At 42.0% G+C, this 21,541-nt stretch overlaps 1 protein-coding gene across 13 annotated transcripts in view; it reads left to right on the forward strand.

The window, feature by feature from the left end:
- Tbl1xr1 (transducin (beta)-like 1X-linked receptor 1) overlaps positions 1 to 21,541 on the forward strand; it is a 140,342-nt gene that overhangs the window by 50,663 nt on the left and 68,138 nt on the right. Inside the window, exon 1 of one of the 13 annotated variants that reach the window (XM_017319817.1) lies at positions 13,520 to 13,623. The exons of 10 other annotated variants lie outside the window; for them this stretch is intronic. The gene's annotated coding sequence lies outside the window, so the exon portion shown is untranslated. Of the gene's footprint in view, positions 1 to 13,519; positions 13,624 to 14,008; positions 16,156 to 21,541 lie in introns of those variants that run through there. 2 more of the 13 variants (XM_011249721.3, XM_011249724.3) reach the window with 2 other exon arrangements.

The raw sequence follows: 21,541 nt of genomic DNA on the forward strand, positions 1-21,541 counted from the left end.
TGAACTAAGAATCTGAATTTTAGCTGTAAGACTTGAACTTCTGGATACTGTGTTTCTTAAAGTAAGTTTGGGATCATGAGCACTTGTCTAGCACGTTAGAGTGATACTTTTTTGGACACTTCCTCCTTTGTTGCTTTGCAATCATGAGGGCATGTCTCTTTAGAGGGATATTTTATGGACCCTCTTTTCCTCCTCTATTGTTTGCAATCATGATTAAGTGTGTATCAGTTTAGACTGATACTTTTTGGATACTCTTCCTTCCTCCTTTGTTGTTTGTTTTTGTTTTGGCTCTGCTGAAGATACCCAAGACCTTTCACAGGTTTGGTGAGCTTGCTACTGCTGAGCCACATTTTAAGTAGAAAAAGCTTTTTGAAGTAGTCATTCATGTGTTGGTTAAAACTTATCTTTTCTTGTTGAGTTTTAGGTAATTTTTCTTCTAGATTTTTTTTTCTAGATTCCCATTTTGAGCAAAACATGGCATTTCTTGGCTAAGAATTTGCATGAAAACCTCTTTTTGTAATGTCAAAGGTATGCACAATGGAGAAACTGGATTTTTGAAGACTAAAACAAAAATTGTGTAATACATACTTGTGATTAAGAAGTTAAAAAACAGTCAGAGCTAGTGGTACAGCCGATAATCCTTGCTGTTTGGGAGGCTAACCCAGGAAAATCACAAGGTCAGCTACAGCCATGGCTACACAGAGACACCCAAGGCTATCTGGGTAACATTGTGAGACCCTATCTCAAAGTTAAAAATAAAAGGTGGACAGGAGTTGTTTTACAGTGGTAAGACTCTGGCTCAGACTATCGGAGCTCCTAGCTTTAGTCCAGGTGGATAAAACAATAAAATTCTGTTTTCAGTGATAAGAGTTCTCTGGGGTTACATTTAAATTGTTAAAATATACTAATTAAGATATTCCTTTTGTTTTTGAAAGAACATCTTAGGGTTTCTGTTGCTGTGAATAGACATCATGGCCCCAGTAACTCTTATAAAGGAAAATATTTAATTGGGGGAGGGCTTAAAGTTTAGAGGTTTAATCATTGTCATCATAGCAGGAAGAATGGTAGCATGCAGGTAGACATGGTGCTGCAAAAGGAGCTGAGAGTTCTGAATTTGGATCAGCAGGCAGCAGGAAGAGACAATGAGACACTGGGCCTGGCTTGAGCATCTGAAACCTCAAAGCTCACCCACTGTGACACACTTCCTCCAACCAGGACACAGTACCTAATAATATTAGTCCCTATGAGCCAATGGGGACCATTTTCATTCAGACCACCACATAGATGCATTTAAAGATTGCATTCTTTAGATTTTTTTTTTTTCTCTTCATCTTACCTGGTAGTCAGAACTTTAACCCCTTTATCATTTATAGGATAAGCCACAGAGTGTAGAATATTACATGTGCTGTTTTTCTGTATCTTCATTCTGGTTTATAATGTTCAGCAATCTAGTTAAAGGAATTTGTGTTAAAGGGTACTCCATATTCATGGACAGTAAGCTCTATTTTTATTTTAAAATGCCATTGTCTTTGGAAGGTATAGCTGTTGGTGTTAATTGCTTGACCTCAGGGCATGAGATTTGTAGGACTAACGTTTGAGCAAGCCCTCCTGTACAGGTGTGGTGGGTGGTCTGTTCTTGAGTTTGTAGCTGTGACCACTGTTTAAAAGCATATCATGTCTCCTGCAGCTTCCTCAGAACTGTCTGCCAGAAGTCATTGATCAAATAGCTGTTTTTCCATCCTTGGAAAGTTATTGCAGTCAAGTTGAATCTCTACTCGCGGCTTCAGCGTGGGCACACTGGCAGTGCTATTCTAGATCAGAGGTCTTGTTCAAGTCCACTAGCAATAAGACGACATTAGTGTTAGTGGGCACACTGCTGGTATGTTGGGGGTTTGAATCCTATCTTGCTAACCTTGTTAGTGCCACCTTTTCTGTTACTTCAGCCTGTGTGGTGGTAAAAGTTTTATCTGAATTCCTAGGTGTCTTGACATAGGCGTAACACCTGTCTTACTACAGCATCAAGAGGGAATATTTTATTTTCTGTATCTCTGTTGGTACCTGGTAGAATGTATTCCCTTAGCAGTCATGGTTGTGGTCATGGTCACGGTCATGGCCATGGTAAGCTGATATGAGTACAGACAGACACATCAGTATGTTTTCCATTAGCAGAATGTCATTTCTTACTAGCACGCTGGGTTTCTAAACACTTCATTGGTTTTAACTTCCTATCAATTGGAACACTGGGATTAGCTTCCATTTCTACATCCTATAGGTTGTGCGTGTGTGTGTGTGTGTGAGGATTTTTCTTTATTTTGTTTCCTTTAGATTTGTCTCTCTGGAGCTTAGAATTTCAGGTTTCTAGTAAGTCACTCATAAAAGCAAAAGGTAGGTCAGGTATGAAGGTACTTTGATATGTGGCGGTTTGATAGAAAATGTCCCCCATGGCTCATGGGGCCTGGCACTATTAGAAGGTGCAGCCTTGTTGGAGGAAGTGTGTCACAGTGGATGAGCTTTGACATTTCAGATGCTTGAGCCAGGCCCAATATCACATTGTCTCTTCCTGTTGCTTGCTGATCTGGATTCAGAACTCTTAGCTCCTTCTCCAGCCTGTGTGCCTGTATGATACCATGCTACTCTGCGTGATGGTAATGGACTAAACCTCTGAACTGTAAGCCATTCTCCAGTTAAACGCTTTCCTTTATAAGAGTTGCCATTGTCATGGTGCCTCGTACTAAAACTCAAACACTTGCTACACAACAACCTTGCTTTCCTTTTGGTTTTCCATGTGCTGAAAGAAAGCCAGATTTAGAACCAGGCATGGAAAGTGTTACTGGATTTTTAAGACCATGCACTTTATGTTGATCACCAGAGAAGACAGACCCTTTCCATCATTAATATGTGTATCTGGCTAAAACGTTAGTGTAGATAATGGAGCTAAAACTTGAAGGATACATGAACTCATTGGGTCCATTTGTGGAGGGAGACTGTAGAATGGAAGAAGGGGACTGACTAAATTGCATCCCCCCCCCCCCAACAGCTTTATTGTAAAACATTTAGTATACAGGATTTGAAACTCTGTAAGAGATTACAAGTTTTCAGATTACTGCTTCTGCTGCTTAGCACTAGCAGTTATCAAAATACATTCCCTCCCTCTTTTTTCCTCCCCTTCTTCTCCCCCCTCTTCCCAGTATCCCTTCTCTCAGTATCCCTTCCCAGTCCCAGTATCCCTTCTCTCTCTCCTTGGTGCTGGGGTCCTGAGCTCCAGCGCCTTGGCCTCTGCAGCCACAGCTTCTCAGCAGGTGCCGATTGTCACCACTGGTGATTGTGAAGACTGTTTCTTGTGGAGAAGAACTTTTGATTGATTGACTTTAGAGTTAGAGTTAGTTTCAACCTAGTGGATTTAATTCACATAGAAATTGGGAGCCCAAGGCTGAAGACAGAAGTCACAATGCAAAGAAACCGGACCGAAAGCCTTGAAATCTTGTTCTCAGCAGACAATTTAGTGGTAGCTAAGAACATGGACCGAATATCTTCACTCTTGGAGTTGCTGACTGCTGTGAATAATTGTATAGACATAGAACAGAGTATGTAATGTTGTAGAGTGTTTATAAAATATGGCTTGGTTTCTGCCTTTTGAGATAACAGTACTGTGTTACATGACATTAGTTAAGTAAATAGAAATTCTAGCACGAGTTAGAAGTATGGAAGAGTTTGGATGGAGGAGCTAGCGTGTGGTCTGATTTATGAGTTCAATTTGGATAAACTTGATGTGGAGAGGTAGGATCAGGTTAGTATGAGAGACAGTCTTAGAGGAGGGTAGGAGAGCAGTTAGAATGAATCATGAAGGTGTTTGCATGCTTTTGGGCCTTCTTCCCCAGCTCTGGTCAGTGCTTGGTGCTACAGCATTTGTTTAAGGGGAAGAATATTACCAACAGGACATAGTCTGTAGTAATTAGCTGAGTATAAAATGACCTTCAAGATATGCAGGGCCAAATAGGAAACAGAAGGGGAAATGCCATCAAAACAGGAACATTGAAACAAGTCAGGTTGAAGGTGATTGAAAAGTGGTAACACACAGAGGTTTTCTATATTGTGAGTTGCACCAGAATTTGGCATGACACTTAGCTGTGGTGAGATAGGAACATGCCCCTCATAGGTATTTCTTAAAGGTTGATGAGATGTCTGTTGCTCTGTATTGGGAGATGTCTTGTAGACTGTTGGCTTAGGGAGTTCCAAGGGGTTTTCTGTTTGAGATGCTATATCCTTGTTCTCTTATTTGTGATACTTGATATAATAAATCCCAGGGCTTGTGGAAGGAAAACATAATGATAATGACAGCTCCAGTAAATGACCTTGAAGAAAATTGACCTTAGACCTAAATACAGATGCAGTCTAGAGGCCAAAGAATTCTTTGTACATGTTATTTTTACTTGTGGTTGGTTTAGAGTATTCAGAGACTCAACAGCCTAAGTATGATATTGGTTTTGGAGCAGTAGGAAGCAGTCATCGAGATATTTATTAAAGGAACTGCACAGTGGGTAGCCCTGTTATTGTCTAGCCATATCTTAGCCAGCAGCATAGCACAGATAAACACAGCACAGCACAGCACAGCAAGTACTCTTGCCAGTAAAGAGCAGTTTCAAAAATCCATCCTATGGTAGGTAATTAAGAAGCAAAGGCAAGGTACCAGTATCTCTTCCTTTGTAGGACTTCCTATTCCCTTTTGCTAACCGTTTATCCCACCCATCTGTCTACAAATGTACTATTAGTCAAGGTTCTCTACAGCAGTGGTCCTCAACCTTCCTAATACTGTGATCATGTGGCGACGCCCAACCTACTTCATAACAGTAGTTTTGCTGCTGCTATGAATTTGTAAATATCTGATATGATGGATATAGGATCCCTATGAAAGTATTGCTAGATCTCCAAGGAGTTGAGACTCAACAGCTTGAGACTCACTGCTTTAGAGGAACGGAGCTTATAGATTGGGTATGTATGTATGTATGTATGTATGCATGTGTTAGTCATTTGTGTGTCTGTTAAGCGAATTTATTAGAATGACTTACAGACTGTGGTCTAGCTAGTCCAACAATGGCTGTGTATCAATGAATGGTCTAAGAATCCAGTAGTGGATGTCTCAGCTGGGTTTCCAAAGAAGTTCCAAAGAAGTAGGGTCTAATGCCAGTGAAGGAATGGACTTGTCAGTGCAAGCAAGCAGGCAGAGAGAATAAGCTTCCTTCTTCCATGTCATTTATAGAGGCTGACAGGTAAAAGTGGGGCCCAGATTAAAGGTAGAGCAGCCCACCTCAAGATCTAGATTAAGGAAGGGTGTATCTTCCCACCTCAAACATCAAGATTAGAAGTAGGCCTTCTGTTTCAAAGGATTTAATGAAGAAAAATCCCTCACAGGTAGGTGTGCCCAGCCCTTTGGGTGCTAGTTAATTCCAGACAATGAAGAATAACCTTTGCAGTAAGTAAGACCACAGTTAAACAGGAATCAAACCACTGAGTGGAGAAAGGAGAGGACAGCCACCACCGCCGAGCATGCCCGGTTCTGGGAGTAGGAGTGTAACAAAGTAACTTTTCTTTTGTTATAGTAAATCACCACAGTCAAAGGCAACCTAAGGAAGAGAGTTAGTTTAGTCCTGCAGTTGTAGAAGAATAGGGGTTTATTATGGAGGGTGCTTGGTTGTTAGTGGTACCCATGGTGGGGGGAAGTGGTAGCATGTTAATCTGCTCTGAACTCACAGCCAATGGTGGGTGTGTGTGTGGGTGTGTGTGTCTGCGCGAGTGTGCACGCTTCTCACTACCGCCCAATGACACACAGTCAGGCAGGTGCGCACGCGCGGGCACACACACACACACACACACACACACACACACACACACACACTATGCTCTAAGCAGCTCAATGGCTGAGCACTTCCAAACCTCCCCAGGGATAACACACTCTCCCCTCTGATATCCCTGAACTATTACTTACTAAAATCTATATTCTAACTTGGTTGCCTGGACCCAGGAGGGCGGCTCTCTCAGGCCACTACCTCCTGGCTCCTTAACATTGCTGTTCGCTCTCATGTCTCCATCTTTCAAGTCCGTTCTTTTCGCTTCCCCATCATGACAATTCTCCAAATTCTTTCTCTCCTGTGCCCCCTTGCCTGGGAAATCTAGCTTCCTGCCTCTGTGTCCCTGTCCAGCTGCTGGCCACCAGAAACTTTATTTCACCAATCAAGTCAACTGGGGGCAGGGACTCTCAGCATCTGACAGGCAAACAAGCTGGTGCCCGTGTGATTTGGGAGCTGAATTAACACAACTGGCGTTAGCACCAACCCACAACAGTCGGGTATGTGGTTGGAAGTGACATTCATTTTATTCAAATCAGTGTGTTTAGATTTGTTGCTGAGTATTGACATGTAGGACAGTTAAAGAATCTGTCTTGCTTTTTTTTTTTCTCCTCAAAACTTGATTATCGGCCACTTGATTATTTATACTTGATTATTCATAATCTGCAATCCCAGCACTGATGGCAGACACAGGAGTACTGATGTGAGCTCACGGTGACAATAGGCTAGTTAAGTTAGGTGAAGTCCAGTATGGTTTACAGAGGGAAAAACTGGCAAAGCCAGCCAGCCAGCCAGCCAGCCAGCCAGCCAACTGAATAGCTAACTTGGTTGCTTATTCTGACTCTACTTTGAGTTATTCCTGTTTCCTCAAGCTGTTGTTTGGTGTCTTCTGTTGACACTGCACCCAAAGACACTCTGCATGCATTATGATGCGTACATTTTGTTTGTCTACACTAAGAAATATACCTGCAGTTTTTCTCACTTCTGTTGCTAGCAGCTAAAGTCGTGCATGGCCCTTGTGCTCACTCAGTATATACTGTGAGTGAACAAGCAGGTGTGCTATTTCACAGCAGAGCAAGAGAGCCCGACAAAGCAGACCGCAGGCAGGTTCGTTTCCGCAGCCCTGAAGCCTGTCTTCTAACTTGTTCTCTCGCCTCCTTTATATGGCCCTGATTTTAAATGGTGAAAGTATTTTGAATGTTTAATTTTGTCTAGGAATATAGTTTATCTTTGATAAAAGTAACCACCAGTAACAAAAGGGAAAAGCACAGGTGATCTGGAAAATGAGACTTGAGAACCCAGGACTGTAGAAGTAAGGACTGCATAGACTGAAGCAGCCAGGAGCCTCCATTTTTTCCCTTTCTCTTTTCCTTTTTCTGAGGTCAAGGCTGTTTTTGAGTTCTGATCCTTCTGCCTCAGCCTCCTAAATGGTGGAATTGTACACATATGCCCCTGCCCCAGTATTTCAATAAACTTTTGCTGAATGAATGAGTTACTGCTGAATAAATGTTCTTTTTTTCTTCCTTTTACTTGGACATTTTCTTTATTTACATTTCAAATAATTCCCAGTTCCTCCCCCACCCCTGGAAACCCCCTATCCCATCCTTCCTTCCCCTGCTTCTATGAGGATGTTTCTCCACCCACCTACCCATTCCCACCTCCGCTCTCTCTATTCCCCTGCACTGGGGGGGGGGGGGGATCTATCGATCCTTCATAGGACCAAGGACCTCTCCACCCACTGATGCATGACATCTGCTACATATGCAGCTGGAGCCATGTGTACGCCTTTGTTGATGGCTTAGGCCCTGGGAGCTCTGGGGTGTCTGGTTGGTTGATATTGTTGTTCTTCCTTTGGGGTTGCAAACCCCTTCAACTCCTTTAGTCCCTTCTCTAACTCCTCTATTAGGGACCCCACACTCAGTCCAATGGTTGGCTGCTAACATCGCCTCTGAATTTGTAAGGCTCTGGCAGGGCCACTCAGGAGACAGCCATATCAGGCTCCTTTCAGCATGCACTTCTTGGTATCCACAATACTGTCTAGCTTTGGTAACTGTATATGGGATGAGTCCCCAGGTGGGAGAGTCTCTGGACGGCCTATCCTTCAGCCTCTGCTTTACACTTTATGTCCATATTTGCTCCCATGAGTATTTTGTGTTCCTTCTAAGAAGACCGAAGTACCCATACTTTGGTCTTCCTTTTTCTTGAGTTCCATGTGGTCTGTGAATTGTATCTTGGTTCTTTGGAGCTTTTGGGCTAATATCCACTTGTCAGTGAGTGCATATCATGTGTGTTCTTTTGTGATTGGGTTACCTCACTCAGGATAATATTTTCTAGTTCCATCCATTTGCCTAAGAATTTCATGAATTCATCATTTTTAATAGCTGACTAGTACTCCATTGTTTAAATGTACCACAATTTCTGTATCCATTCCTCCGTTAAGGGGCATCTGGGTTCTTTCCAGTTTCTTGCTATTATAAATAAGGCTGCTATGAACATAGTGGAGCATGTGTCCTTACTACATGTTGGAGCATCTTCTGGGTATATGCACAGGTAGTACTTTGTCCAGTTTTCTGAGGAACTGTCAAACTGATTTCTAGAGTGGTTGTACTAGCTTGCAATCCCAATAGAAATGGAGGAGGAGTGTTCCTCTTTCTCCATGCCCTCGCCAGCATTTGCTGTCACCTGAGTTTTTGATTTTAGTCTGAATGAATGTTCTATAGACTCTGAAGAAATGAAGTAATTTTGAAGGTGCAGAAGCTGGACTTTTGTGTATTGGCTTGAGTCACCTGTTTTCTTACTGCCTGAGTTAGGACAGTCATTGCTTTATTATTCTACAAATAAGCCCTGGGTTATGGCTGATAATGGTATATAAACTAGTAATACAGAAGGGAAAGCCACAATTTATACACTTAGGAAATCTCTAGGTGGCCTGCTTCAGATTGCTTATGATCTTACGTAGCAATGGCTTACAGAAAGTTGATGGGTCAGAGTACCTCTGGCTCTGGATTGCCATGCACCCTAGAATTCAACCAACTCTGCTTCGCCCTTCAGCTTCTTTTGAATAAACAACCAATTTTGCTTTATACTTCTCATCTAGTGATGTGCAAAGCAGAATTTATTAGCTCTCCAGGTGGGACTTGCAGATTTCTTTTAAATTTGAGTAGTCACCGTACTGGAGGAATTAGAAATGGGACTGAATCAGTTTGTTAACACCTTTATTACCAGTGAAGATGCGTTGTGATAAAATTTGAATGCACATTTAGTTTGCTCAAGTAACCAATATCTAGAAAAGTGAATGTTTACTGTCTGGAAGGCACAACCTTAAATGAAAATGTGCAATTTGGTTCCTGTTCCTGTTTTAAAATTATTTTTATATTATATGTAGATGAAAGAATAGGCAATATTCAGAAAACTCTGGGTGACTATCACTGAAATAAAGGCACTGTTTAAAATTTCTGAGTGACTGAAGAAGAAATCATAGAAGCCTGCTAAGTTTACCCATTAATTGCTGTTGTGAAAAGAATCTATCACGATCCAGTCTTGCTGATTTGGGCAATAGTTTAAAAACATTTTTAGTTTTTAGAAATGCTTATTCTATTTTATATGTATGAATTATTTGCTTGCGTATATGTACATATATCACATGCATACATGGTGCCTCAGAGGCAAGAAGAAGGCTTTGGATCCCTAGAACTGGAGCTTTCAATAGTTGTTTTGTTTGTTTGTTTGTTTGTTTGTTTGTTTTTCCGAGACAGGGTTTCTCTGTATAGCCTTGGCTGTCTTGGAACTCACTCTGTAGACCAGGATGGCCTCAAACTCAGAAACCTGCCTCCCTCTGCCTCCCAAGTGCTGGGATTAAAGGTGTGTGCCACCACTGCCTGGCTTTTTTTTTTTTTTTTTTTTTTTTTTAAATGGGTAACTTTATTTTTTATTTATTTATTTTCTAAGGTTTATTTATTTTATGTATGTGAATACACTGTAGCTGTCTTCAGACACACCAGAAGAGGGCACTGGATCCCCATTACAGATGGTTGTGAGCTATCATGTGGTTGCTGGGAACTGAACTCAGGACCTCTGGAAGAACAGTCCGTGCTCTTAACCACGGAGCCATCGCTCCAGCCCTAGAATGGTTGTGACTTCTTCATGGGTACTAGTCTTCTGCAAGAGCAATAAATGGTCCAAACCACTGAGCACATCTACAGCCCCTTCACAGAAGTTTTATTTGCTTATTATTATTAGTGCTTAGAAGCCAAGAAGTGGAAATACTATTTAATAGTGTTAAATTGTTACAGGTTTTTCCAAGGTTGTTTGGTTAGTTCAATAATCATGATTGGTTTTTAAAATAGTTAATTTTTATTTTTTAAAAGATGTCTCAATGGAGGATAACTTTGAACTCCAGGTCAGGTGAGCTTCCTTAGTTGTGTGTGTGGGGGGGGTTTGCATAGAAATGATCCATCCTGCTTTTTATATTGAGATTTTCAGAATGCTTATATACAACTGTGTTTAAGATGGTGGACCAATATTTTTCACCACACAAAAATCTAAGATACAGACATGGCTAGCATGCATTAAAGCACATCTCAGTTCCTAGATCTTGTTGCACATCTGCTCAGACACTTGGTTCTCAATGTACCTCTCTGTTGGCAACACTGTACTCCACATCTGCAGAGAGCAGGCAGAGAACGGTCAGGCTGTTCCATCCTCCACCATGCTAGAGCTTTCAAGTTCTCTTCTCACGTGTGAGAGAAAAACAAAGATTTTCTGTTGACTTACTAGTAGTTTGTGGAGAATGGCTGAACTGAGGCCAGCAATACAGTTAAGCAGCCCGAAGACCTAAGTTCCATACCAGAGCCCAGGGTAGACTAAGGAGAGAGAACGGACTCCTGGAAGTTGTTTTTTAACCCCCTCCCCACCCTGCACACATACATGTACATGCCCATGTGTATACAACAAAATTGAAACTAAATTTAAAGAAAGACTAGATGAACCTGTGAAGAGGAATGCATTTAAATGTGTTATTGAATATTATAATTTGCACTAATATAGCTGGGAAATTGTGAGGGAGACATTGGTGTTTCCATTTGTATTTTGTAAGCGTCACAGATGAAACAGCCTGGTATCGGCGCTTAAAATGTTGAGATACCCAGATGAGGAGGAGAAGAGGAACAGAAAGTGTGCGTGGAGGAGTGAGCCAGTGGTGTAATGGGCTTGCTGTGCACTCCTTGTCACGTTGGCCACCAGGGAATCTAGTAGACAGTGAAATGGTGACCAGCTTTGCAGTAAGCCCTTGAGCTATAGCATGCTGTTAACAAAGAAACTATCCCTCTGGTTTGTCTAAGACTTTGGGAGTAGAAGTCATGATGAAAGTCAAGACTCAGCTGTCCTCACCTGCCTGATTTCCTGAAGTGGCCTTTCCAGCCAGGTGCCATTTCCTCTAACAGCTACAGTGGTGGAAACGCTTTGGTAGAGTATGGGTCTCCTATCAGTCAGTCAGGGCTCAGCTGCAAGGTGCCATTTCCTCTAACAGCTACAGTGGTGGAAACGCTTTGGTAGAGTATGGGTCTCCTATCAGTCAGTCAGGGCTCAGCTGCAAGCACAGGTGAAGAACGGAGAAATAGCAAAGAATTGGGGCTTTCTTAGTGGTAGAGGCAGGGTAAGGAAAAGCTATTTACAGAGCAGTGCAAGTCTGGGATAAGAGGTGATTTGAGATGCTTTGGAAATAACTAAACATGGGGTGAGGGGGTTTCCCTGTTTACTTCATGTAATGACACCTTGAAGCCAGTTGCGGCCAAAAGGCAGTTTTCAGTTTTCTATTTTCCATTCTTTCCTTGAGACTTGCCTACTGCTGCTGGGAGGTACACAGTTAAGGAGGAAGTGCAGCAGTGTACTTACTCCCCATGCCCCAGTAGGCTCCTGCTTCAGCCTGTATTATCCAGGAAGAACAGGAGAACTGTTTGTGCACACTACGCTTTGAATGAAACTGAGATTACATTAATAGTAGTACTTAAATTGTTGTAACTAAGTGAATTGTTAAGCATTATCATAACCAAGAAACCCACTGTTGACAGTTGGCTTCAAAATGTAAAAGATCTTGAAATTTAGATAACAGTGATATGGCACTGCATGTTTTGGGAGGTGTGCCTCTTCAAAATAATGTGGCCTTAGGCTTTATCAGAGTTGCAGAAGTGAAACACTCTGAGATGTTTGGAAGGGAATTGACAAAGCTTGGAGGTGACTAGGCAGGCAGACAGGAAAAGTTGGGTGTCTTTCTCACCGTTGAGCTGGGTAACTGCCTGGAAACAGCTCTTTCTCAAAGGATGTAAGGGATACTTTATTCTAGAGCCAAATTTGAGTTACCATGACTCCTGGAACAAAGATTGACGTTACTCCTAAATACCATGTTCCAATGTGATAATAGTCTTACAAAGTTCTTATAGTAATAGAACAAAGACAGTTATAAACAAAACTTTGATATGAAGTCCCTTATTTCTCTCCGTGTGTATGTTTTACATAACTAGACAAGAGTATTTAAGAAATGAATCAGCTGTGTAAAGTTGTATCTCAGAAGTATCCAGCAGGCTAGGCAGGGTAAATGGTAGGTAATAGACTGTATGCTTTGCTGTAGGATCCCAGTCAGTCCATGGCTCTGCTGAAGAGACTGTAAGATCCTTTTGGACTCACTCCTCCCTTCGGAGAATAAGCACCTGGATCTTCTTTTCTCAGTAACGTGAGGATTTACATTTTTCTGGAATAAGTTTTTAGAGAACCAAGCTTTTGCAAAGATTTCTAAGCCCAATCTTGGGAGGGTAGGTCAAAACCCGAGCTCTGGATTTTTCTGACCATCTGATCTTAGTCTGGGATTTCTGAGCCTCACTGAACTTGGTTTTGAGACAGGTGCAAACTTTACTGTATAGTGTACATTTTGTCACCCCTAGAAGAACAATCTTCTATCCCTTTGCCTTTGGCCTTTAATGCACAAAATAACCTATACAAAGCTAAAAACTGCGTTTAATTTTCAATTTCTTATTGAAACAGTTTTTCTATGCTATTTATGAAATAATTTCAATTTTGTTGGCTTAGAGTGTGTGTGTGTGTGTGTGTGTGTGTGTGTGTGTGTGTGTTTAGGCCAGAGGGCAACTTGTAGGAATCAGTTATCCTTTTGGGTCCAGGGATCAGGTTGAGGCTGTCAGGCAGCAGGTGCCTTCACTAACTAGATGAATCATTTTCTTCCCCCACCTTAACATTTTCTTGTTAATTAAAAACATTCTGGGCTATGTGGCAGAAGGCCGGGGATATTTTCCTTTCTTTTGAAGGTGTAGCTTCTGTGGGGCCACCTTTTCTATTTTTTTTATTTTTAGAAGCTTTCAGAGGATGTCAGGCTGATAATCAAATGCAGACATGCTTGGTAGGTGATGAGACAATAGGTAGTACCTAGCCAGCGTGGGAAAGGTGCCTTATATTTCAGAACTCTCAAATTAGAAGTGCCATCACCATGCTGTATACCAGTGCTGCCCACCCATTGGGGGAATGGGTGAGGGCTGTGATGAAGGTTCATGGGCATTGGCTGAGCTGAGCCTGTCCATGGGCTGAGCTTCATTGCAGGCTGTGGTCGTAAGCTTGGGTTATGTACCCCATTCACACCTCTCTCTCTCTCAAGGGTGACTTTTTTTTTGTAGGTTGGCCCATTTCCAGAATCTCCATTCTCTCCCTATTCAAGTCCATCTGTCCTCCTCTCTGTGTGCTGCCCACCATCTCTCAGTGTGTTGTAGGAGTGACGGAGGTATGAACTTTAGTCCAGGAAATTTACCAGGAAAAGAAGTCCAGCTAGCCTCCCTGGGGTCTCTCTTCTTGCTCATTGGGACACAGTTGGGGGGTGGGGGGGGGAGGGATCCCATAGAACAAGGCCGAGGCCAAGGGGCAACTTCACACTTGAAAGAGCTTTGGTTGTCTTGATTTTACCAGTGAAATGTTTTTAAAGTAGTGGTGATAGGTATATATGTTTTCTGGGAATGCTTCGAGTATCTGTAGCTATTTTAGAAAAAGTTTACTGTCTAAGCAGTATTAGAACTTATGTGACTGCACATTTATTCTCTTTTAGTGACATTTTCCTGTTTCCTAGTATAACATGTTTTGGGAAAATTTTGGAAATCTTTTCTAACTGTGTCAGAATACTTTCATGGAAATATTTAGAGACAGACTGATAAAATTACTCAGGTAATAAATGGGATTCCTGACAACTTGAGTCTTAGGAGCTAGAAGGGAAAGAATCAACTCCTAAAGATGATACATTTTTGACCTTTGCGTATGCACTGTGGCATGAGTGGGTATGTGCCCTTACACACACATTCACATATACACTACTAATAATATTTCAGATAGAACATATTATGAACAATTAACAGAAACATTGCTGACTTATGTATCTCCTCAGTAGCATTTGATATTGTTTATGATGCCCTCCATAATACAACAGTAGGTAAATTTCTGTTAGAATACCTATGCACCTCTCAGGGATTACACTTTTATTTGTAGGAGATGGAAGATTACAACAGATGTTTCAGCGAGAGAAATTCAAGTGCTTGAAGCATAATAACCTGTTTTGTGAAGACTGTTTCTGATATGTTTTCCAGTGGGTAGTTGGAACTAACTAGTCCTAGGCCCCTCTCCAGGCCAGATTGCTTGCATGCAGGGTAGAGTGCAGCATCTTCCCAGGGCCCTAGTACTCTTCAGAGCTTAAGCCCGGAGGCCCTGGCCATGCTGTTAATGTTGGCCGGAGGTTGTGCTTCTTCTAGTCTTTACAGAGCCCTGTTAACTCTTTCCTAGTGCTGTCTCCTGACCTTGTAGCTGCACATGAGGTGGGCAACCTTGTGATGCTTAACTGTTTCTCCCAGAGCTGCCAGGACAGAGGGGGAGCACTCTGCTTGCCTCCACTCCATTCACTGTGAAAGAGGGAGAGGAATCTTAACTTCTGCTAAAGACTGTGCTCATCACAGAAGCTCAGATTTTCTGTGTCTGTATCTTAAGTGCAAGTTAAAAACAGTTCATGCTGTGTCTCCTTTTATGTCTCTTATTAAAAGATCTCCATGGTATCTTGTTTGTTTTGTATCTTCTGTGGCCTCTTTGTAAGGTCATTATTATGCTTCCTTTGTAATTGAAGTTTGGAGAGACAGTGAGTTTTTCTGGCTCCTCATCATTAGTCTTGAAATGAGGTGACTAGCTGTCAGCTCACTTGTGGTGTCTCTCTCTAGTTCTCAGCTCTGCTTACTGTACAGTCTAATATTAAAAGAAGCCATCCTCTGCTCCACTTCTTACAGGATAATAATTAGAATAAGAAGGACACTCTCTGCCCCTCTTAACAGCCAGTGGCTCTCCACCCCTCTGGTCACTTGGTAGAGGCTTTGAAGCTCAAGTGATGTTCAGGTCTTACGCAAGATCAGTGGTTTTCAACCTTCTCAATGCTGTGGATCTTTCATACAGTTTCTCATATTATGGTAACCCCCAGCCATACAATTATTTCATGGTTACTTCACAATTGTAAGTAGCAACTTTTAGGAATTATAATGTAATATCTGATATGTGACCCACCACCTGAGAACTGCTGCCCCAGAGACATTATCTAGTGAGGACCCAGGGTGCTGCAGGTTAAGTCTTCTCACCTCTGTTGTGCTGTTTCAGTCTTGATACTATGAGTCCTCTCCTCAGCGCTTGGGGAGAGTGTGGTCTAGTAGGGACAGTGCCAGCCCCTCTTCTCCCCTCGCCAGCATGCCTGTGGGTTTGTATCATTGCCCGTGCCTGCCTTTAGATACGTGTGCAGTTCCTGTAGCTTCCCTTTTCCTGGCGGTTTCATTCCCCTAAACTACTGTTTTGTTTTGTTTTTGAAGGCATAACACATATTTGTGTCACCAAAAACCTAGTATTTCTTAGGCATTGTGAGCTGTATCACAAATTTATAATTTTAAGAGGAGAGGAACAATTTGTTATACCTGAACAATAGTGATGTATTCACACATTTTAAAAAGTAATAGACTTTTTTTTTTAAACATGAATCTTCAGTTTGTTTTTTAGTAACAGCAAAAGTTTGTTGAAATTGTTACTTCCAGTGAACTGAAGGCTTTTTCTGTCCTTTTGAGATGTGGTCTGAGTAGGTCAGGATTGACCGTGAGTTATGGGTGTATGCCAGCATTCCTGGCTCAAACCTAAAACTTATACAACTAAACTTTGGCCTTGTTAATTTTGTTTTGACAGGGTCTCATGTGATGGGGCCAGCCTTGAACTCATGATCCTCCCGATCCTACCTCCCAAATGCTGAGAGGTAACTAATAACAAACTTGACTCACTCTTTAATTTAGAAACTGTGCTGCAATTGAATTTGAGCTGATGAATTTTGAAATCATTGGTAACCTTTTGCTGTATTTCTGCATGGTGGTTTATTTTTTTGTTTAATGGAAGGTACAGTTGCATCATGCACAATGAGACTAACTCAGCTGAAGGTTGTTACTGGGTGCTTAAGTATCTTTGTATGGATGTGTGGTCTTGAAAATTGTCCAGTTTTAGGAAAAGTAAGGTCATAATTTACAACCCTTTGGCTCCAGTTTCCCCAAGTAACTTGAGTAACAATGGAAGTGAAAGCAAGGACAGAGGATGGGGAGGCTTCTGACTGCAGCTGAGACCAGGCTGCTTCTCAGATCTTCCTGCAGGGGGAGCTACCCTCACCTCATCGTATGCTTGGTGTCTGGTAAGCTGCGTGTGTGTGTGTGTGTGTGTGTGTGTGTGTGTGTGTGTGTGTGTGTCTGTAGCACTGTGTGTGTTGGGGGAGGGTTCGAACAATTGTGAGTGTGCACCCATGTGTGTGCATGTGTGTGTATGACTGGCTATCAGCTCAGCATAGTGTACACTGTTTCAAAGGCTTTCTTCTACACTGGAGGATTGCTGGACATGCAAAGAAGATAATTGATATATTTTTCTTGTTGTTTTTTTAATCAGCAAATGAGGAAGGATCTGGTGGAACTGATTTAGTATATAGCTCCTTTAAAATTGGCCCCATTTGGAATTGGTCCATTTATCATCTTGGAAATCATGTACTAGGGCCACTTGGAATTCTGTGACGTTTTCCCTAGGAATTCATTTAATAAAATCTTTTTCACCTTTTATTTATAGAGCTGGGGTGAACTGCAGCTATGTCTATCTTAACGAACACAATTAGCTCTAGTAAGATTTTAATTTTTCCTCAGGTCTAAATGTGACTTCCAGAATTTCCACAGAGAATAGAAACTCATGGCAGTCTTGTTACACTGTTGCACAGGCTACTGAACTAAGGCCTGTAGACTAGATGGTTGTTGGGTTTGCACTTTTCCTGGGGCAGGAGCCACATTTTTGAATCAGTGGGCCAAATGAATTTATTGTTAGATCTAGTCAAAATAATTGTGTTATTTTTTTTCATAAATAAAATAAAAAGCCTAACTACATTAAAAAGCACTACTTGGAAGATATTTGCTTAGTCCCAGTGTCTATGCTAAAGGCCTTTCCTAAGATTATTGCGCTGTTCACTTTAGGTAAATGCTGATAGTAGCTTAAAAACAGAGCTATTTTGTTTGGAGACTGAATGAACCTTAACAATCTATAAAGTCAGCTTTGGAATTCATGAGGTGTACTTTAGTTTCTGTTAGTGGAATGTCAGTCAGTCTGTCCCTGCCACCTTCTGGAAGTTGTGTGAAAAGGCTGTCATGAGAATAGCAGCCAGCCACTGCCTCTTCAGCCCTTGTGTTTGGTCTGTGCCTAGATCCCACACCTGTACTGTTAGAGCAGTGAATCCAAGGACTACATATCTTCCAGGTGCTATTCTTACTTATGGAAGAATAGCAAGCTGAGCGAGCAGATAAGCCTTGATGGCAGAAAAGGCTGGGGAGGCATGCTAGACAGCTATGGGAGCACCCTCTCCATGAGTGGTCAAGGGACAGTCCAGGAAGGAGTGGGGCTAGGTTTGAGGGAAGAACGTCTTTGCAAGTGCATTTCCAGTACCGGAATGTCCGTGCCTTGTGGAGGCAGCGACAGAGGACTGAAGGCCAAGGTAGAGGAGAAGCTGATGGAGAACCAGTCCTAAAGTGCTATAGTGCACAAGTGCTGGAACCTGGGCTGCAGAGCAGACAGGACTGTGTCTCTAGAAAGCAAATGTAAAGTAAAGGGCAGATGATGTGCAGGACACAGGTTTGCAGCTTGGGTCTCATTTGTCCTGTGATTAAAGCACATCTGTAGTGTTAGTTAACTTCTCTGCAAGTATGTGTCTTACAAGTTTAAAGTTTTCTCTTTTTTTTTCTTTTTCTTTTTTGTGATTTGCTTTTTAAATGTGCTGCACAGCACTTAGGTGGCCATAAGCAAATACGATCCTTCATCTTAGAATTGTGATATGGCCTTCAGTGTGTTGCTAGGAAATCCTTTCGTTTAGGTTAAACTACCTGTACACAGCTGTGTCTATCTGCTTTTTCCCCCCCCGACAGACAGGGTCTCTCTGTATAGCCCTGGCTGTACTGGAACTCACTTTGTAGACCACGCTGGCCTCGAACTCAGAAATCTGCCTGCCTCTGCTTCCTGGCTCTCTGTCTGCTTTTTACTGAAGATGAACTTGCTCTTGATGCCATAGAAACAGTTTTATACTTAACTATTTAAGTGATATTTACCTTAAGGATCTATAGTCTAAAGAAAAGTTAAATAAAAAACTAAAGGGTGTTGAGGAGAGATAACCAGTAGAACTCCCATTAAGTATATCTGTAGGTGTAGTGAGGAAAATTCTCACTGATGCCAAGGAAGGAAAAGAGCCCTGGAAAGAGGGAAACTAACTGGAATGGGCTGGTTCAGTATTTTACCCAAGAAATGTTGTGTGGAAAGATAGAAAGATGGAGTGGTTAGACATGCAGATGGGTGGGGCATTATTGCTGGTTTATTGATGCTCAGTTTAGGTGACAACATTGTTTTGGATACTTGATAAGGGCTCCGGCCTCCAGTGCAGCTTCCCCCACCCATCCTGCGTTCCTGATGGGCCACAGTGCTGCCTGGACAGCACACCATTCCCCACTGTCATCCCATCTCCCAGCAGATGTCAGTGGTCACTGTGACTTTGTTCTGTGGAACTGGGATTATAGTGTCTACTTTTAAACTGAATTTTATAAGAAGATTCTTATGAAGAAGCTGCATATTGATGTAAGAACGGACTGGGTAGTACAGGTGATTCCTAGAATTGTAACATGGCCTTCAGTGTGTTGCTAGGAAATCCTTTCGTTTAGGTTAAACTACTTGTACATAGTTGTGTCTATCTGCCTTTTTTTTTTTTTTGGTTGGTTGTTGTTGTTGTTTGTTTGTTTTTCGAGACAGGGTTTCTCTGTATAGCCCTGGCTGCCATGGAACTCACCATAGGTGTCTGAAATTAATAATTGCCAAGGAAGCAGGCACATACTTTTTAGTCTCTGTGCAAACTGTGCCTACAGTTTTTTTTTCCCTTGCTTTTCTGGTGGTCGCTATGTAGAAGACCAGCCTAGCCTTGAACTCAGAAATCCCCCCACCTCCTGCTTGCAGGCAGATGCCTGTAACTCAGTCCTAGGGGTCCAGTGTCTTCCCTCTTCTGGTCTCTGCAGGCACTTATACATACCTACACACACATGTCAGGTACACCTATAAATTCACAAATACACACAGAAGTAAACATTGTAAAAATCCTTTTTAAAAGTTTATATTCTATAGTAAAATAAATGATGTTCACTGTGAGTAGCCCTAAGGTCACCAGAGTCTGATGGCAGCTATGCTTTGTTGGGACTCTGTAGTGCTGGGTATAGAATATTTCTCAGCCTGCAGCTCCTCATACCTAAAACTAATGTTTCACATGTACTATACCATCGAGAGCTGTAGGTCAGTGGACTGCTGTAGGTTGCCATGACTTTTTGTAACTCTAATGCTAAGTTGAGTTCTGGGTCTCCAGTAAGCATGGCCATGGTGCTAGGATACCTGGGTGCTCAGTGAGGAATAAAACCAGAGGAACAAACCCAAAGAGACCGTGGCTTTCATAGGTTATCAGAATGCTGCTTAGTGATCGTAATTGCTGACTTGTGTAAACTCTCCTTTCTAGCCATCGCTGTGACTACCCTCCTTTTGGTGGCATCAGTTTGGTGCTACCTACTCTGCACTGATGAACAGTGCCCCTTCTGAGTATCACCTCTTAGATGTGGCACATGAAACATATTTTTTACTTTATTCTCTTTATTTATTAACTCCTGACTGTAAGTACCCATCCCCTTTCCTCTCCCAGCCTCCCACCCCCACCTTCCCCCATCCATCCTGCGTTCATTTCTCTTCAGAAAAGGGCATGCCTCCCATGGATATCAACCAAACATAATATATCAAGTTGCAGTGAAACTTGGTACCTCACCTCATATTATGGCTGGACTAGGTAACCCAGTAGGAGGAAAAAAGAGCCTCAAAAGCAGGCAGAAGAATCAGAGACAGGTCCCCATTGACCCCACACCTTCCTGCTACTGTTAGGTATTCCTCAAGAAGACCTAGCTACACACCTCTAATAAATATGCAGAGAGCCTAGGTCAGATCCATGAAGCCCCTGGTTCTCAGTTCAGTTTTCATGCTCCTATGAGCCCACTTTAGTTGATTCTTTTGGTTTTCTTGACGTGTCCTTCACTCCTCTGCCTCCTGTAATACTTCTTCCTCTTCAGCAGGATTCCCTAAGCTCTGCCTAATAGTTGGCTGTGGGTCTCTCTGCATGTGTTTACATTAATTGCTAGACGAAGCCTCTGTGATGACAGTTGGATTAGGTACTGATCTATATGTATAGCAGAATATAATTAGGAATCATTTCATTCATTGACTTTTTTTTTTTTTTTCCCCAGTGGTGTTTGGTTCCATGCTAGGTCTCTGGGCTACTATCTTCTGTGTCCTGGCTCTCCAGACAGTGTCAGGGTTGGGCTCCCTCTTGTGGCATGGGTGTCAAGCTGGACCAATCATTTGGTTGGATAATCCCACAATTTCTGTAACACCTTTGTCCTCCCCCACCCCCATCCTGTAGGCAGGACAAATTATAGGCTGGATGGATGTTCATGGATCAGTAGGATTAACATAGTAAAAATGGCTATCCTACCAAAAGCAGTCACAGATTCAATGCAATCACATTTACAACACAATTTTTGAAGAACAATACTAACTTTATAGGAAAACCCAGAAAACTCAGGAGAACTAAAACAATCTATCCTGAATAATTAAGTAACTTCCAGAAATATCATCATTCCTGATTTCAAGCTGTCCTACAGAGCCAAGCCACATGGTATTAGTATAAAAACAGACAGTTGATTAGTGAAATCATATTGAAGACCCAGACATAAATCCGCATACCCATGGGCATCTGAGTTTTGATAAAGAAGGCAAAATTATTTAACAGAAAAAAGAAAGCATCTTCAACAAATGGTTCTCATCTAATTGAATATATGCATGTAAACGATTGCAGATAGATTTATTTCTATCATCCTGCAGAAAACTGATGTCCATGTGGATCAGAGACTCCAACCTAAAACCAGATACATCGAACCTGATAGAAAAGGAAGTGAGGAACACAGGGGATAACTTCCTGAACAGAACACCAATAAATAGCACAGGCAGTAAGATCAACAATTAATAAATGAGCCCTCATAAAGCTGACAAGCTTTATC

The sequence above is a fragment of the Mus musculus genome, chromosome 3, assembly GCF_000001635.26.
Source record: "Mus musculus strain C57BL/6J chromosome 3, GRCm38.p6 C57BL/6J".
In the NCBI taxonomy this organism is placed as follows: Eukaryota; Metazoa; Chordata; class Mammalia; order Rodentia; family Muridae; genus Mus; species Mus musculus.